Source organism: Cavia porcellus, unplaced genomic scaffold (assembly GCF_034190915.1).
Source record: "Cavia porcellus strain 051 isolate PalLab524CR breed Dunkin Hartley unplaced genomic scaffold, mCavPor4.1 scaffold_25, whole genome shotgun sequence".
Lineage (NCBI taxonomy): Eukaryota > Metazoa > Chordata > Mammalia > Rodentia > Caviidae > Cavia > Cavia porcellus.
This window is the reverse complement of record NW_026947508.1, coordinates 4,007,409-4,023,505: the sequence shown is the minus strand read 5'-3', so window position 1 is coordinate 4,023,505 and position 16,097 is coordinate 4,007,409. Positions and strand designations below refer to the sequence as shown.

Sequence of the window (16,097 nt, the reverse complement as noted above, 5' to 3'; positions counted from 1 at the left end):
GCGCCCTGTTATTCCAGTTAGCCCCACACCTGCTCCCAGGAGGCGGAAGCCCTGGGCAAGGGCTGTATCCCTGCATCTTCGTCTCCCAAAGACCTGGAAGCGTGGCTTATGTCTCCAAACATGTCGCCAGTGGGTGCCCAGTGGAGATGGGGACAGTGGCCCTGCACCCCTAAGAACCTGATGATACCAAACACCAAGTGGCAGGAAGCAGGTGTGGTCATTCAGCTCATGGCATGACCCGTGTGATGGTCCCTTCCTCCTCAGAGGCAAAGCCACCAACCCCAGAGGAGTTTGCCAGCCTCCCTAAGTCCACCCAGCCTTCATGGTGGCCCTGGGCTCTTGGGTAGGGGCCTCGGACTCCACACACTCACACTGACCATCCCATCTCCCTCTGAAGCAGGTTAAAGAGGCATGGAGACTGGATGCCAGCCGAAAGGGCCTAGCCCACCTTGCACTGGAGGAGGCTTTCTGAGTAGCTTCAACAGCCTTGGGAGATGAATAAACCCCCCAAGTCCAATCTGTATGCAGCCCAGATAGGCAGGCACAACTGAGGCTTTCCAGAGGGCCCTGGACACCATCCTGGCCTCGCAGATGCAGCCTCCAAGTTGCCCGGGACTTTGACAGGTTGGAGCGTGAGTTGTGCTGCAAGGCTTTGGCCACCTCTGCCCCTCCTCTCTCCGGAGCTCGTAAATCCAAGCCCTGTGGTCGAGGAGCCTGATGGCCCCTAATCATGTTACTGCAATATTAATAAGGCTGTTTAATGCAACCAGTTCCTTCTAAATTGTCACATAAAAATTTGGTAAATGTCAGACATATCATTTAATAAAAAATGATGTTTTACTGCCGGAGAGCAAGATGGCTAAGAAGATGGGGAAGGAGCCCAGCAGGGACCCTGGGCAGGTATAAGGGACGGCACACTCCTCCCCCAGGGATCCCAACATGGGCCCCCCCTTTCTTGGCTCTCCGCAGACACAGGGGTCCCTGGCGTGCACGCAGGACATACTCAAGGACCACAGAGAAAAGTCCGGCTGAGGGAGAACCAGCACTTCCTGTCCCGGGGCCAGTGAGAGACCACCCACTAAGGTCTCCCCTTGCTGGTCATACCCACAATGCTCTGCTGGAAGAAGCCAAGGCAGCCCCCAGGAATCTTGTCCCTAACATTTACACAGGACGGGTTTGCAGGCAATGAGCATCCGGAAAGCTGCAAGTGAATGATGGGGCTTCTTCCCATCAATCTGAGCGGACAGAGAGGCAAGAGATACCCAGAGGGACGCTACGCACAGCCCAGTGCATGATGGGAAAAGTGTGTAAACCATCTGAAATTGCTTCTGCTGATCACTTTGGTAAACAGATCTCGATATGCTCCTCTGACAGACTGGCCCAGAATTGCCAGTGGAGATGTGTGGTCTGTATTTGTTGACATGGAAAATGCTCCAGGATTTTTTTTTCAAAGCGATTGTAAAATAGCAGACCTGGTAGAAGCTCCTGCAGGTGAGCTTATTCACACACCCAGCACCTAGATGGCCTCCTGTGCGAGGGACAGTCTGAGGGGTGGAGTTGCTCCTGGATTTCTCAGGATTTCCAGGAAGAAGTGTTTCCTATCTTTCTTTTGGTAAGTATGTTCTTCAGCGAACACGCATGATCTTTGGTCATTTAAATGAAATGAAAGTTGAGGGTTACAGCTGAACTCAGCATTCACAGAGTGCCTACCCTGCCCAGTCCCCGGGGATACAGGTCATCTCTGTCCTGCCCAGTCCCAGCGGACACCCGACATCCCTGTTCAGCCCTGAGCAGCTTGTGAAGTGGGTAAGTGGGGGCCCTGAGCAACAGGCAGGTGATTCCAACCCCACAAGAAGCAGGGGCAGGTTCTAGTTTGGGGGTTCTCCTTTCTACTGCAAAAGTCCCTGCCACACCCCTTGAAAAGCGGGTTGTTCAGAGGCAGGTGTGGACATGAAGGAAAGTTCTTGCTGGAGGAGGAGAAAACAGGTTTTTGATCCTCACTGATGTGGAGACAGGCAGGAGGAGGGCAGGAGTGGGCCGTGGACGGGGCTGCGACAGGGACAGTCATGCTCCTTACACCCAGAGATCAGAGAAGCTGCGGCTGCAGGGACCCTGCTGGAGGCGGGTGGCGGGACCACATGCAAACAGGAGTCGAGTGTTCCTCTTATGGTTCGTGTTTCCCCCAAGCCTCACGCAGACATGGAGGTGAGCGAGTCTAGCATTTGTGATTGGTCCTTTGTCTAGCGCTGGCATCGGTGGTGTGAGTGCTGCACCTGCCCAGAGTGGAAGCCGGGGTACAATATAAGGGAGGAGGGAGGCGTGCTTTCCCCTTTTGCCCTTTTGCTCTTGTCGCTAGCATGTCGCTGCCATGAACAGCTGCCCCTCAGCCACGCCACCCTGCTTTGGAGTCAGATGAGCACGGACTGAAACCTCCAAAAACTGTAAACTAAATAAACCTTTCCTTCCTTCATTTTGGGCATCAGGTATTTTGTCTTAGCAACAAGAGAAAGAAACCAAGACATTCTGTCACTCAGTGTCTCCCAGCAGGGGACCTTCTGGGGGACAGAGATGCTGGATTCTGAACTGCAAATGCTGCTCTCAGAAATCAGAGCCAAGCAGACTCCAGGTGGAGGGCCCGGGGCCTTTGCCAGGCAGGGTGCTGGCTGACAAGGGAAGCCAGACCTCCTGATAAATGTCCGGGGCTCCTCTTGTTTCTTAGGGTTGATGAGACACATCGGTACCATGCTGGGGTGCTCACACCCTAGGAATGCAATGCCCTAGACAAGTAATCCCCACTGCTAGTGAGAGGCAGAGTGCCCAGGACTTGTCAGGTGAGGTGAGGGAAGAGGGTTTGGTGGGAGGAAGAGAGACAGCTGGCCATCGGCAAGGACCCGCACCAGTCCTGGCGCCCCACGTGCCTGGCACTGATGGCTCCTTCCTGACACTTCTAAAGTCTCCTCTGATCTCCTCGGGTCAGACAAGGAGAAGTGGTCAAGAGAGCAGGACGGCGGGTGGAGGGGCTCTGTGTCCTTCGGCAGCTGCAAGCCATGGATGCACCTGTGTGGACCAAGTCTCATCAAGTGGCCATGGACCGAAGCAGCAGGGCCATCGGTCCACCCAAGTGACTTGGAGAAGCCATCATGGGTTGCCCGGTGTGGCTGGGCTGAGGGCACCTGCACCAACAGCTCACCTCCAGGGCCCCTGGTGCCCTGGCCAGCACCTCACTGCCCCATAGCTGTGCCCTTGACCATCGCCCAGCCCAGGAAGGCTCCACCCTCCGCCCTCCACACCTCCAACTGCAGGCACAGAAGAGCTTGTGGGTTTTTTGCTCCTACCCAAAAGGACGGTGATGTTTAAAAATAAAATGAGTACACAGCAGATTTCCTTTGAAGAACCTTAATTTTAGCAAGTGAAAAATAGTTTTAGAAAACAGTTTCTATCTCGGATTTCACTGAGAGTGTGAACACAACCTGCTCCGATCTGGCCGGCTCCTGCTTCTCCTCCTCCCTCTGGATGGCAGCTGAGGCAGCCCACGGAGACGTCCCTGCCAGCTGGGAGCGGGGCACACGCTCAGGCCACCCAGGGGGAGGCTGGCCGAGTGCCCCTGCCTGACCTTGAACAACGCTTCCATTTCCAGCCAAGCCCACAGCCTGTCCTGCAGGGAAGCGAGGCTGAGAGGCCCACAGCCCGGGCCTCGTGGGCGCCTCTCCCCCAGGGAGGTGAGAGGGACATGCCGTACAGACAGTCGCTTCCTGAGGGCCGGGCCGTGATTATAACTCGGATTATCCTACGGTCATCATCAACCCAGAGGCTCTCGGGCCCTCCGGGCGTTCAAAGGACTCAGGATTCTTCTTCCACCTGACTCTTTAACAGCCACACTAAGACGGAGAGAGACCTCCATTAAAGTTCCCATAGATTCAAGCGAAAAACTGAGATCTAATAAATAAATTTAAATGCACCCTATAAAATAAAATTTGAGATTAAAGGGAAGCTGGCTTGCATATTCATGAGCCATGTGAAACTGGAGGAGCTCGGCTAAGCTCCTTATTCGAGGGGAGTTGGAGTTAACGCGTGCTGGGAAGATTTCTTAGCACTCTAAGCCGGGAAGAGGCTCATTCCTTCGCCCGCCGACGCAGAGAATGAGCATTTATCATCCGGTGCTTTGCGCGGCTGCTTCTGTCCTGCGGAGACCCCTCTGGAGCCCAGGACCTCACTGTATCACCCACAGATGAGACTGGGCACTGAGGGCCTGCAAGGCACAACCCCTGAAGGTGACCGCAAGTTCTTCCTTGCGGTCCAGGAGGTGAAAGAGTCGCGGCCTCCCAGAGGCCTTCCCATTTCCCAAGCCACTCTTCTTCCCTCTGCTGAGCACTCCCCCGACACACGCACGCGTGCACGCGCATGCACACTCCTGTTCACCACCTCCCCTGTCCACCGGCTATAAACTCAGTGAGAGCAAAGATTGAATCTGCTTTGCTCGCCGCAGCTGGCAGAAAAATACAGGAAACTTCCAGCAAATCACTGGATAACGAAGCAAGGAGTGGATGGATGGGGGAGAGAACGAGGGAACAGAGGAGGAAAGGCAAAGGGAGCATGAGATGTGGCTCGTGATAAGATGCACGGGGAGGGCGGTGGGCAGCGAAGCCAGCAGGAAGGAGAGTGAATTATCCAGGGGAGAAGCTCTAGGAGCAGGGGTTGGCACCTGAAGGGCAGGCAAGGCCTTGACACGGTGGGTTAACACGAGCTAGCCTGTGTCACGCTGGGCACCTGTATCCCCAGGACTGTGCTGGGCCCTCACAATGCCACTGAGGCAGACATGGCACCAGGAGGGAGGAAGTGAGGCTGCAGGGATAAGCCTGCAGGGTTGCAGAGCTGGAATGCAGGAGAACTGGGCTGGAGACACAGCTCTCTCCGTGATGGACTGAAGACCAGGGACCAATTCCCAGCCCCGTGCAGCATTGCAGCCAGCAAGGGAGAGGAGGTTGTCCTTTGTCAGGCATCTCTGCAGAGGGGCTCGGGGAACAGATGGCTGTGGGCAGCCCAGCGCCTTGGAACACAGACGCGGGGCTGGGGTCCTCCGAGGACCCATGGAGTATGACCCCTTCCACCCCACAAGAGCGCAGCTCACCCCACCCAGGCCCAGCTACTAGTTGCTGAGGGAGATGGGGCAGGGGAGAACGGCAAGCACTCTTTCCTAGAAACATCTTATTTTGTGTTCCCAGAGTCAGGCAAGAGGGAGGGAGGGGAAAGGGACGAGGAGGAGGAAGAAGAGAGCAAGCTGCACAAACCCTTAAGTGTTCCATAAGGGCCAAGTCTCTGCTGTGCGTCCAGACAGGTCCTCATGGCCACACGGGCCCAAGGAGCCAGCCCAGTGATGAATCATCCCCCGATGAAGACAGGAAGAGACAGGCTGGCAGGTCCCACAGCCTGTCTGCCACGCATGCAAGGGATTTTCTCGAAAGCATCATCTCTTTAGTTGACGGCCCTGAAGTGTTTCATTTAGCTGGAAATCATGCTTGGTCCATTTCCCAGATCTTGCTGACATTATAGGAAGCCTGCACACCATGTCCAGTGGTAAAGCAACTCAGGCACCCGTCACCTCGAGTCAGAGTCCTGCCACCTCTGTGTGGGAGCAGAAAGCACAGATGATGGCCAGAAGGCTGCTGCCCCTGGGCTTGGATCACAGGAAACAAGTTGTGTATGTGTGCGTGTGTGTGTGTGTGTGCATGCATGTGTACCCATATGCACGCACTTTGGAGGAATACAATGGGTACCGTGTGGCACAGGCAGTCCCATAGGCACCATCCCTGACTGTCTTGGTTACTCTTGTTGCTGGGACAAAATACCTGATGCCCCAAATGAAGGAAGGAGAGGTTTCTTTAGCTTACAGTTTACGGAAGTTTCAACCCATGCTCCGCTGGCTCCACGGCAGGGTGGCAGCTGAGGTTCAACCATTCATGGTGGGCCACAAGGGACAAGAGGGCAAAGGACAAAAGGGCAGAGCACACTTCCTTCCCTCCCTTATATTGAATGCTAGCTCACCACCCCTGGGTGGGTACAGCCCTCACACCACCCATCCCAGTTCTAGAGAAAAAACCAGTCACAAACACTGGACTCAGCCACCCTTGGAAGACCTGTCCTCCCATGACTGCATGAGGCTTTGGGGGGACATTCAGACACAAACCATGACACCAACCATGGGGTGAAACTCCCTTTTCCTCTAGCTTCTTGAAACCTTTCCACTGAGGCAGGAGTCTTTCTCCTCAGACCAGGCTCAAGAAACTCAAAGCTTAGAAGGTTCTCCTGACCCTTGACTGTGCAGTAGAGTTGGAACTAACTCTGGGATCTTCCTTCTGTGCCTGTGTCCCCAGCCCAGGGGTTGTGTGTGCTCTGTGATGCATCATAGCCCACCTAGGATGGGATAAAGAGAACAGAGCCCCAGGGTCACAGGCACTGCAGCATGTTCAGCTCAACAGAACTGGCACCTCTGGCATGGACAGACCTGCTCCTTAGGCTGCAGGAGCCCACACTCCCAGCTCCAGTTCTCAGAGTCCTGGCGTGAGGTGGACAATGGGACAGTCACAGAATGGGGTGTGAACTTTGGATGAATGCATAAGCAAACGCTGTAAATGAAAACTCTGTCTGAAACACTGTTTAGTTTTTAATGAGGCTCTAGGGAGAAAAAGCCTCACTGTCTCCCTGTCAGGGAGCTCTTCCCAGTATCCTTGGCTACTTCTTCCCTGTGCAGAGGCTGGCGGGAGGTTAGAAGCCAAATCCAGGACAGTGTCATCAGGTCTGAGTGTCAGTAAGGTACTGCCCAGGCCCTGGACAAGAACTCCTGGCCTGGCTTCTTCTGTCCCTGAACTGCCAAGGCTGCTGGGGACCAACTGGGTTAGCAGGTGTCAGAAGGGACTCCTTTCTCGCTGTCCCCTCAGCCCCCAAGGGCTCTCACCTTACAAGGCAGCTCAGACTGTGTCCTGCCAGAGAAGCAGTCTGAGGTTCTGTGCAGGGGTGCGAAGCCACAGGACCGAGATGGTCCCTTTTCCAGAGCCCACAGGAGAATCAAAGAGGATGGGGATTTTGCATGCTGGGGACATCAAATGACAAGACTCCCAGGTGACCTCTGAGGAGGGAGAGAGCCCGTGAAGGGGGTACCAATGCAGAGTGCAGACAGTCTGGCCTGGGCCCAAAGCCCTGAGGAAGGCGGCGACAGGCAGCACAAGTAGCTCCTCGGGTGCTCTGAGTCCTCTGGTAAAGAAGAGGCCTTACTGCCTTCCCTTTTCCTGTGTGGGCTGGGATCTGTGTACCCCAATAATTCTCATGTGGTCTCTTTCAGAACCAAGCCCTGCACTCTGCAAACATTCTCAACGCCCCACAGTAAGTCACGGCCTGCGTGCCCTCCTCAGCCATGCAGGCTGCATCTCACTTGGGCTTTGGGCTCTGCCTGAAAACTAAAAATGCAGTTGGGTGGGCCTTTCTCAGCTCATTCTTCTGTAGTAAAGTACCACAAATGGAGTGCCTTCAACAATAAACCTGTTTCTCACAAGGCTAGAGGCCGGAAGTGGACATGGAGGTGCTTCTGTCTCTCTTGGTGAGGACCTGCACTGACCACTTTCTCACAGTCTCTTATGTCTCCCATAAGGGCACTAATCCCATCACGGGGGCCCCACCCTCATGACTCCATTTAGACCTAGCTACCTCTCAAATACCGAAGGCCATCCCATCACGGGTCAGGGTTTCAGGATATGGCCTTGGGGGACCAGCCTTCAGGATGTCACAGATAGTGAGTCTCTTCTTCATAAAGATCTCATATGCACATACATACACAGGCACACACACATGGCCACCAGATCACCCCTATGTTACACAACTGAAAGGCAACACTTTCTCCAGCATGCCAGGACAAGAAAGCCCTGTGGAGTCCAACCCCACAAACACAGGAATGCCTTGCACCACTGGGCTGAAGTATTTGCCAAGGCCGGCGAAAGAGAGCAGCGGTGTAAACAACTCGCTGGGGGACACTTAACCTTCACAAGAGAGCACCCGTGTCAAGCATGTCCTTAAGACTCATTTGTGTACAATTAGCATGAAAAGCCTTGTTAATAACAGGTCTGGGTGACTGCTGTTTTCGAAATTGATGTTGCTGCCTGGAATCACTCAGAGCCCTATGGAGGGATCCTCCCAGCGCCTGAGTTGCTGATGGCCACGGAAATCCATGTCTGCCCACACAGCCTCCAAAGTCTACGCAGGCCCCCAAGGCACAGGCACACACACAAAGCCTGCACCGTGAGCTGGCCCAGGAGACAGAGCCAATACTATAAACATGTATAAAAATACTTGGCCATGTGCAGCAGAACTGTTCTGTGAGCCCCCGCCCAAAACTTCTGTACAGAACAAGGGGAGGGCTGGGTCCAGGAGCCAGAGGAAGAGAGAAAGAGAGGGGTGAGGATTAAATCAAAATTACCCAGGAAAGAAAAGTGCGGGGAGGCAGCTCTTCAGGGACGGAGGAGGGGGGAGGCACAGCATGGGCAGTGAGGACACCTATCCAGCAAAACAAAAGATGCAGAAAACCGCTCACCCATCCCAGAGGCCAACCAGGGAGAAATCGCACTATTCAACACTGACAGAAGAGGGCGCGCTTGAGCTTAAAAAAATCACAGGTACCATCCCCCGCCGCCAAGGCTGAGCTGTAAGAACTGCAGTCTTGGTCTGTACAGAAAAGCAGAAAAGTGAACATGAACATCCCAAGAGCTCAACCACCAACGACTCCACCAAAACAGCCATGCGGGGAGAGAACCGTTGCAACAGAGTATGGTAAATAAATTTAACACTTCAAAGACATTTTTGAGAAATATTTTCACAGCCTGCAAACAGACAGATCAAGTAACTTACAAGGGCCAGTGATTCACCCTCTTAAATCATTCCACCGGAAAGAGCAAGGATGGAGTAGCATCTTCATGGAGCGCCAAGATTTTATACCCAGCAAAGCAGACCCGCAGTGACAGGACTACGGAGAAGCTGTACACATGGCAAAGGGAGACAAAGCCCAGGAGGCTTCCTGAAGGAATCTTCTAGGGAGGTGAGGGGGCTCTTGGGCAGACAGACTTCTGGGGCACTCAATATATTTAATTATAGAACAAATTTGATGTATGAATAAGAGTTAAGGAGACTAAGAAACAAATGTCCGCTTTTAGCAACTGCACTATGATAGACAACAAAAGAGGGAAAAACAAGCCAGAACACAGAATACAGGTGGGGTCAAGGATTCCATCAGCAATCAACAAACCAGATCAGACAGCAAAAGTTAATAGGAGACTCAAGGAAGTTTATCAGAGATAACAAGTCCAGAGGCAGTCACCAGAACAGAAGTGAGAAGTCCTGAAACATCAAAGGAAAGTAAATAATGAAACGCAAAGAAAGGGCATCGTGGAGAGAAAGAAATACAACAGATGGAACACAGTACACACAGTGATTTGTTACGTAAAATATTATGAGAACATTAAGATCAAACATATCACTCATGTAAATTCTTGATGTATCTAAAGAGACTTGCAGCGCTGGGCATGGTGGGGCACGCCTGTAATCCCAGCACTTGGGAGGCTGAGGCAGGAGGATCACTGCAAGTTCCAGGCCAGCCTGAACTACACAGTGAGTTCAAAGCCAGCCTGAACTACATAGAGAAACCCTGCCTCAAAAAGACAAAAACTAAAAACAAACAAAGCAAAGAGATACGCTGGACGTTGCTTAGATTTTCAATTTCCTTATAAACAAGCTCCAATGTATATTTATTTCAGGGGCATACATTTAAATAGGGATTCAGAAAGGCAAATGAATAAACACACAAATATCACAACTTTGATATCAAACAAAGTAGAGCCCCAGGGAAAAGCATTTAATGTGACAGACATTTCCTAAAGCTAAGACATCACATTTCACAGTGAAAATGTAACTGCAACGAATACCAACGCACTGAACAAGACTGAGGCGGTCTACTGGGCTTCTAAAGTAGAATCTGGAGGAACTGGAAGGGAAGGCAGATGGAAACACACTCATGATTGTGTTACTGTTCTATTTCCATCATGAAAAAGATCAGTTAGGAAGTGAGGGTGAGAAGGTCTTCTTACCTGGACCGGAGTCTGTGGGAGGTAAAGCAGTGATCAGATGAAAATTCACAGCCTTATGCAATTACGTTAACAGAAATGAAAGACACAAAATTTCTAAATGTCCAGCTCAAACAGCTAAAAGCAGAAGAAAAACAACAAAAGTACCACGAAGGAAAGTTGGACATAGAAATCCATGCAGTAGCCCAAATTAATAAACTAGTATTCTAGATTTTTTCCAGAATATTCCAGAAAGTTGGATAACTATTAGCTAAACTTGGAACCAAGACTGAGAAAACATGAGGTGGACCAGACAGGAATGAAGCGGAAGGGTCCCTCGGGGAGGCAGCACCCTCGTTACCAAGGCTGCAGTGTGCAGGAGAGCCCAGAAACAGCCTCGCACGGAGCCGACCACTGATCTGTGACAGGAGTGGAAAAGCCAATTCAGCTGATGTCAGAGCAGCTGGACGGCCATGGGCCAAAAGAAAAAGGCCTCTACCTGTCACCACACACACACGAAACGTGACTCAGGATGGACAACGACGTAAAGCATAGAGGAAACAGATCTCAGGGTCTCAGGACAGATAAAGAGGTCTGAGGCTGAAAACCAGAAGCACAGTCGATAAACAGAAAAACTGATAAACTGGATTTTATCAAAATTGAAACTGTGCCCTGAGAAATATGCTGTTCAGAGTATAAAAAGACAAAAAAAAAAAAAAAAAAAAAAAACCAAGATGAGGAGAAAGTATTCGTAAACCACATATCGGACAAAGGGCCAGTGCCTAGGATTTTTAAAGGGCTCAAAATTCAACATTAAAGATAAAATAAATCCAGTTAGAAACAGATGAAGGGTGCTATCAGATATTTCACCAGTAACAACACAACACATTGGCAAGTAAACACACAAGAAGGTGCTCAGCATCATTAGGCACCAGAGAAGTACAAACATAAACCACTTCAAGGTACCATGACAGATCTAACAGCACAATCAGCATAAAAAGTACGGACCTCAAACACTGATGAGGCAGAGAGCCTGGACCAGCGTACCCTGCGTGGCTTGTGGGGGTGTGGAGTGCTGACATTTTAGCAGATTCTCTCAAAAACTAAATATGTAACTATACACCCCAGCAATTGCCCTCCCAGGCATTGACCCCCAAGCAATGAATCCTTGTGACCACAGAAGAACCTGTACACAGATCCTTGCACATGTTTAGATTGGGGTTTCATCTCCAAGGTATCTCGTTAATGCATATGCAAATATCCCAAAATCCCAAGAGCCCTACACAATTTGGGGTTCCAATCATGTCAGAGAAGGGACATTCAACCTGTAGCAACCTTAGATAAGGTATGATTTTAAAAATATGGTGAATGTATAAATTTTTATAAATGTTTTAAAATAAAAGACACCTCAGAATATCCCTCCTTCCTCTGAGCACACCGTCCCACGGTTCCTGCCTTCGTGCAGTAGCTCTGGAGTCCTCTCTCATGAGTGACTTTAACGGTGCTGTCATAGCCGTCTCGATGTCCTGAATCAGCTCAGTGTGTTCACTTTTCATGGTCATTTTCACCTTGGGGCTGAGGCGGGAGTCACAGGGCTCCCAGTCCAGCGGGTAGCGCGGAGGAGGGCACACTCCCCTGTCTCTATAAACCTGAATTTTTGTTGGGTGGCAGCAGCATGCACTGTGTTTTTTAACCACATCTTGTAAAGACACTCATGAAAGAGGACCTGCAGAACTGCTCCAGAAAGGGGCAAACAGAATGGGGGAAGACGTTCAAGGCAAAGGGCGGCCTTTTCCGAGGCGATTTATTGCATGTTTCCATGTCTATAACAAAATTAGAGAGATGACAAAATTACAGAAATGGAGGACAGGTTAGCGGCTGCCAGTGGTGAAAGGGGCAGGTGGAAGGCGGTGGACATATCTACAAAGGGTGGCAGGAGACCCTTGCGGCCACGATAACATCCTGGAGTGTGACTGTGCCAAGGCCACATACCTCCTGTGACACTGCACCATAATTCCAGGCTGTTTCTGAAAGATGCACAGACTCTCTTAGTCACACGACTGCATGTGGACCCACAACCGTCTCAGAACACGATCTTTAATTGTTTAAAATGACAGCTCTATCACCGCTCCCTTCTGGGTAAGAAGAAAGACAATGTACTTGTATATGCTTATCCTAGCAAAGAAGTCCAGGTCAGATGAAAGGATATTAGTGAGACTTTGTACCCACATGGGGAGGATGTGGGTCCTGACATTTTTCAGGGTCTAGCTCTTTCCGATAATTTTGAGTTCTGCAAACACGTTAATGTTTTCCACACTTTAAAAAAATCAATAAGGATGGGATGCTGAAATTGAACATAAACAGACAAAAATACAAGAGAAACTAACTGTATTTTATTCTCAGGAATAACATCATCAGGGCAAAGGTGAGGAGATTTGCTTCCGTGATCTTCAAATGCTATATATCCTCAGACCAGAGGCAAAACAGTGGTATAAAAAATTCGTGAACTCTTCTTAGTAGGTTTGTTGACTCAGTGGTACGAGTTTACTCTCTTTTGACTATTATTTTTTAGGATTTAGGCAACACATAAAGATAGACGAATTTCTCTTTATTAGAGGAGCCAGTGCCGTACATAGAAAGAGGAAAGGCTGGAATGAACCGAAACTGAACTAAAATCAGGCTGAGCATGAACGAATGGTTTTCCACACACTGACACACACACGAGTGAGCATGCACAGATGCAGACGTGGATATGCACACCTTTGCGTATTTATTAGTGTACCCTCACACAGACACCTCTTAGCTCTTCCTGTTCAGAAAGACAGCGTGTGGAGGCAGTGCCATGCCAGGGCCACAAACACACTCAGATGCCAGCAGTCATTCTCTGCTGAACAGAACTGGAGCTAACCCTCAGCAGCTGTAGGGAAGAATAACACAACCCTGGGGCATACTGCTGCACTGCAAAGTTAACTCTAACGGATGACAGAAATGGAAGTGCGCGGGTCCAGCCCTTGTGCACACAGGCTACCATCGGAGCCCTCCTGCAGGTAACCAGCGTGCACAGGGAGAAGCCACAGCCAGCCCCGCCCTGACAAGCCTGCTGGCCCCCATTGGCTTCAGGGACCTGTAGCCAGCCCAGGCCAGGAGAAAGAGCCAGCCAGCCCTGCCTCGGAGAAGCCCTTGGTGTCTGGAGAAGCCCACTCTGCACCTTACGCCTCCCCAGAAACCTGGTTTAGAAGAAACCCAAGAGGCTGAGCCACCCCCTACACCGCGGATGGGTAGGTGATGTAGGAAGCACCTGGGACCCCACAATCTGCTTGTCTGGAGGAACTTGGTAAAACGTCAAGTCAGAGCTAAAGGCCATCTCCAGCCTCCAGCCCACACAGGACAAGTCCGGGGGACACGGACATGGAAGGAAGTGGAAGTCACACCCCTGAAGTTTCCAGGATGATGGTAACTGAAGGAAAGAAACTACTTCACGAGGCTGTAAAGGAAACCAGATCAGAAATAATATCTCAGGTAAAAGGACAAATGACAAACGTAATAAAAGGTTGCTGTCTAACAGGGACACAGATAAAAAAGAAAAAGAGGAACACGGGGGAATGAGGGAAACTCTGAATGAACAATACAGAAAAGAATTGAAACGCTTGAAACAGACTCAAAGAGACATCCAGGAAATTAAAACTGCACTGAAAGCTGGCAAAGCCGTTCGAAAGAAACTGAAGACAGACTTTTAGACCTTTAAGGCAAGATGGAGCTAGTGACCGTAAAGGGAAAAAAACTCTTAAAAATAAAAAGGAACCAGGATATAAAAATTCAGTGGCTGTAGGACAATGCAAAGAAAATAATTTAAGAACGCTAGCGGTCAGCAAAAACCAGGAGTCAACACAAGTGACATAAAGAGATTATTTACAGAAGTAATAGCAGGGAACTTCCCAAGCTTGGGAACAGGACCTGACAGACAGGTAAGCAAGGCATATAGACCGCCATTAGCCGTACCAAAATCAGGCTACACCCAGACACGTAATAGTCAAGACCTCAGAACTTCAATACAAGAACAGAATATTAAAGGCTGTTAGAGGAAAAAATACCAGATCACTTATAAAGGAAAACCCACCAAAATCACAACAGACTTCTCAACCCAGACCATCAACTCAAGAAGAACTCGGAGGGCTGGGGCTATAGCTGAGAGGCACAGGGCCTGCCAGGCAAGTGCAAGGTCATGAGTTCAATTCCTGGCACCAAAACCTGTATCTATCTCTATAGATATATATAATATATATCTTTTTATATATTATATATATACATATACATATTATATAATATATAATTGTAATACATATAAAGAACTTGGAGTATTTCAAGTCCTGAAAGAAAACAACTTCCAATCGAGATTGATGTACCCTGCAAAACTATCTTTCAAAATCAATGGAGAAGTAGGGTGCTTCCATGACAAAGAACAATTGAAGGAATTCGTGACCACCAAACCAACCCTACACAGAGTACTGGAGAACATTCTAGAGAGAGATAAGGACGACCATGGTCTCAGGAGCAGCAGCAGAGTGGGATCACCGAGCGGGCAGACAACTGAACAGAGGGTAAACGTAGGGAGCCCACGGCAGGAAAAAGGCATGGCAGAGACGAGCCAGGGCATGCTGGCCATAACCCTTCATGTGGATGGCATTGATTCACCAATAAAAAGAAGCACAGCAGAGGGGTCCAGAAACAAGACCCATCAAATATGTGGCAGACAAGAGGCGCATTAACGTGAAAGGAAATTCATAGACCTAAAGTCAAAGGAGAGAAAACCATGCTCCATGCATCAGAGAACCAGGAAAAGGCAGGGGTAGCTTGTCCTTCAATCCAGAATGGATGAGAAAGATACGGCTTTTTTATACCATGGGAAACTGCTCAGTTATAAAGAAGGATAATCACGAGGCTCTTGTAGGTAAATGGACGCAAGTTGAGATCGTGCTCTTGGGTGAAACAGTTCAGACTCACATAGGTGAACATCGTGTTGTCTCCCTAGTGTGAAAAACTGAAGGGGTTGGTGGGATCCAAAATGTATAATAGACAGTGGGAAAGCGACAGGAGAGGAAACATCTAAAAAGAGAAAGTGGTAGCCATGTTAATTCTCTGTTGTCTTGTTTTAAAGTCTCATCATTTCCATTGTTTTGTTTTTATTGGTTTTGTCCTGTTTTGTTTGATTTCATTATGTCTAAAGGGATGGGCAGCTATCTTGAAGGTAACAAGAGGCATTATGGTAGCCATGTTGATTGCCTATTATCTTGTTTTGAAGTCCTGTATTTGTTTTGATTGGTTTTATTCTGTTTTATCTTCTTTAAAATAAAATAAAATATAAAAATAAATGGAGACTACTACAGTCAACACCATGGAAGAACTGTAACATCATTATGATGAGTGAAGCCATCCTTACACAAAAGAATTTATACTTGTATTGGTCAGTTTCCCATTACTATAATACAATCCCAGAGGCAGACCAATGCTATAAGGAGAAAAAGTATCTAGCTTACAGCTCTGGGGACATGACATGCAAGGGGCCCCCAGTTGGCAAGGGTGAGATTAATCTCAGAACAGGAAGCCAGAGAGCCTAACGAAGGGCATTTTCCCAACTGACCTAGGGACTTCCCACTGGTCCCACTTCTTACCAGCTTGACCTCCCAATCCCATCACGCTGAGGGCCAGCCCTCCAACATGCTGACCTCTGTGGGCCCACTCAAAAACATCCACACCACCGCAATCCTGGGCACGCTCCATTCAGAAATGAAGTGCACGAACAGACAACACTCATCGATTCTGGGAATGAAACCAGAATAACAGCTGGTGCTGAAGATGATAAGGACAAGCCCCAGTTAGAAAGGGACAGGAAAGAGTATTATGGGATGACAGCGATGCTGTGCGTTTTGAAGGTGGTGTGAGATACACAGGTGCCTGCACCGGTCAGAGCTCATCAACCAACATGATTAATAGCTGCAC

At 49.6% G+C, this 16,097-nt stretch overlaps 1 protein-coding gene across 13 annotated transcripts in view; it reads right to left on the bottom strand.

The window, feature by feature from the left end:
- Positions 1-16,097, bottom strand: part of Camta1 (calmodulin binding transcription activator 1) — a 734,954-nt gene that overhangs the window by 381,198 nt on the left and 337,659 nt on the right. The gene's annotated exons all lie outside the window — the stretch shown is intronic.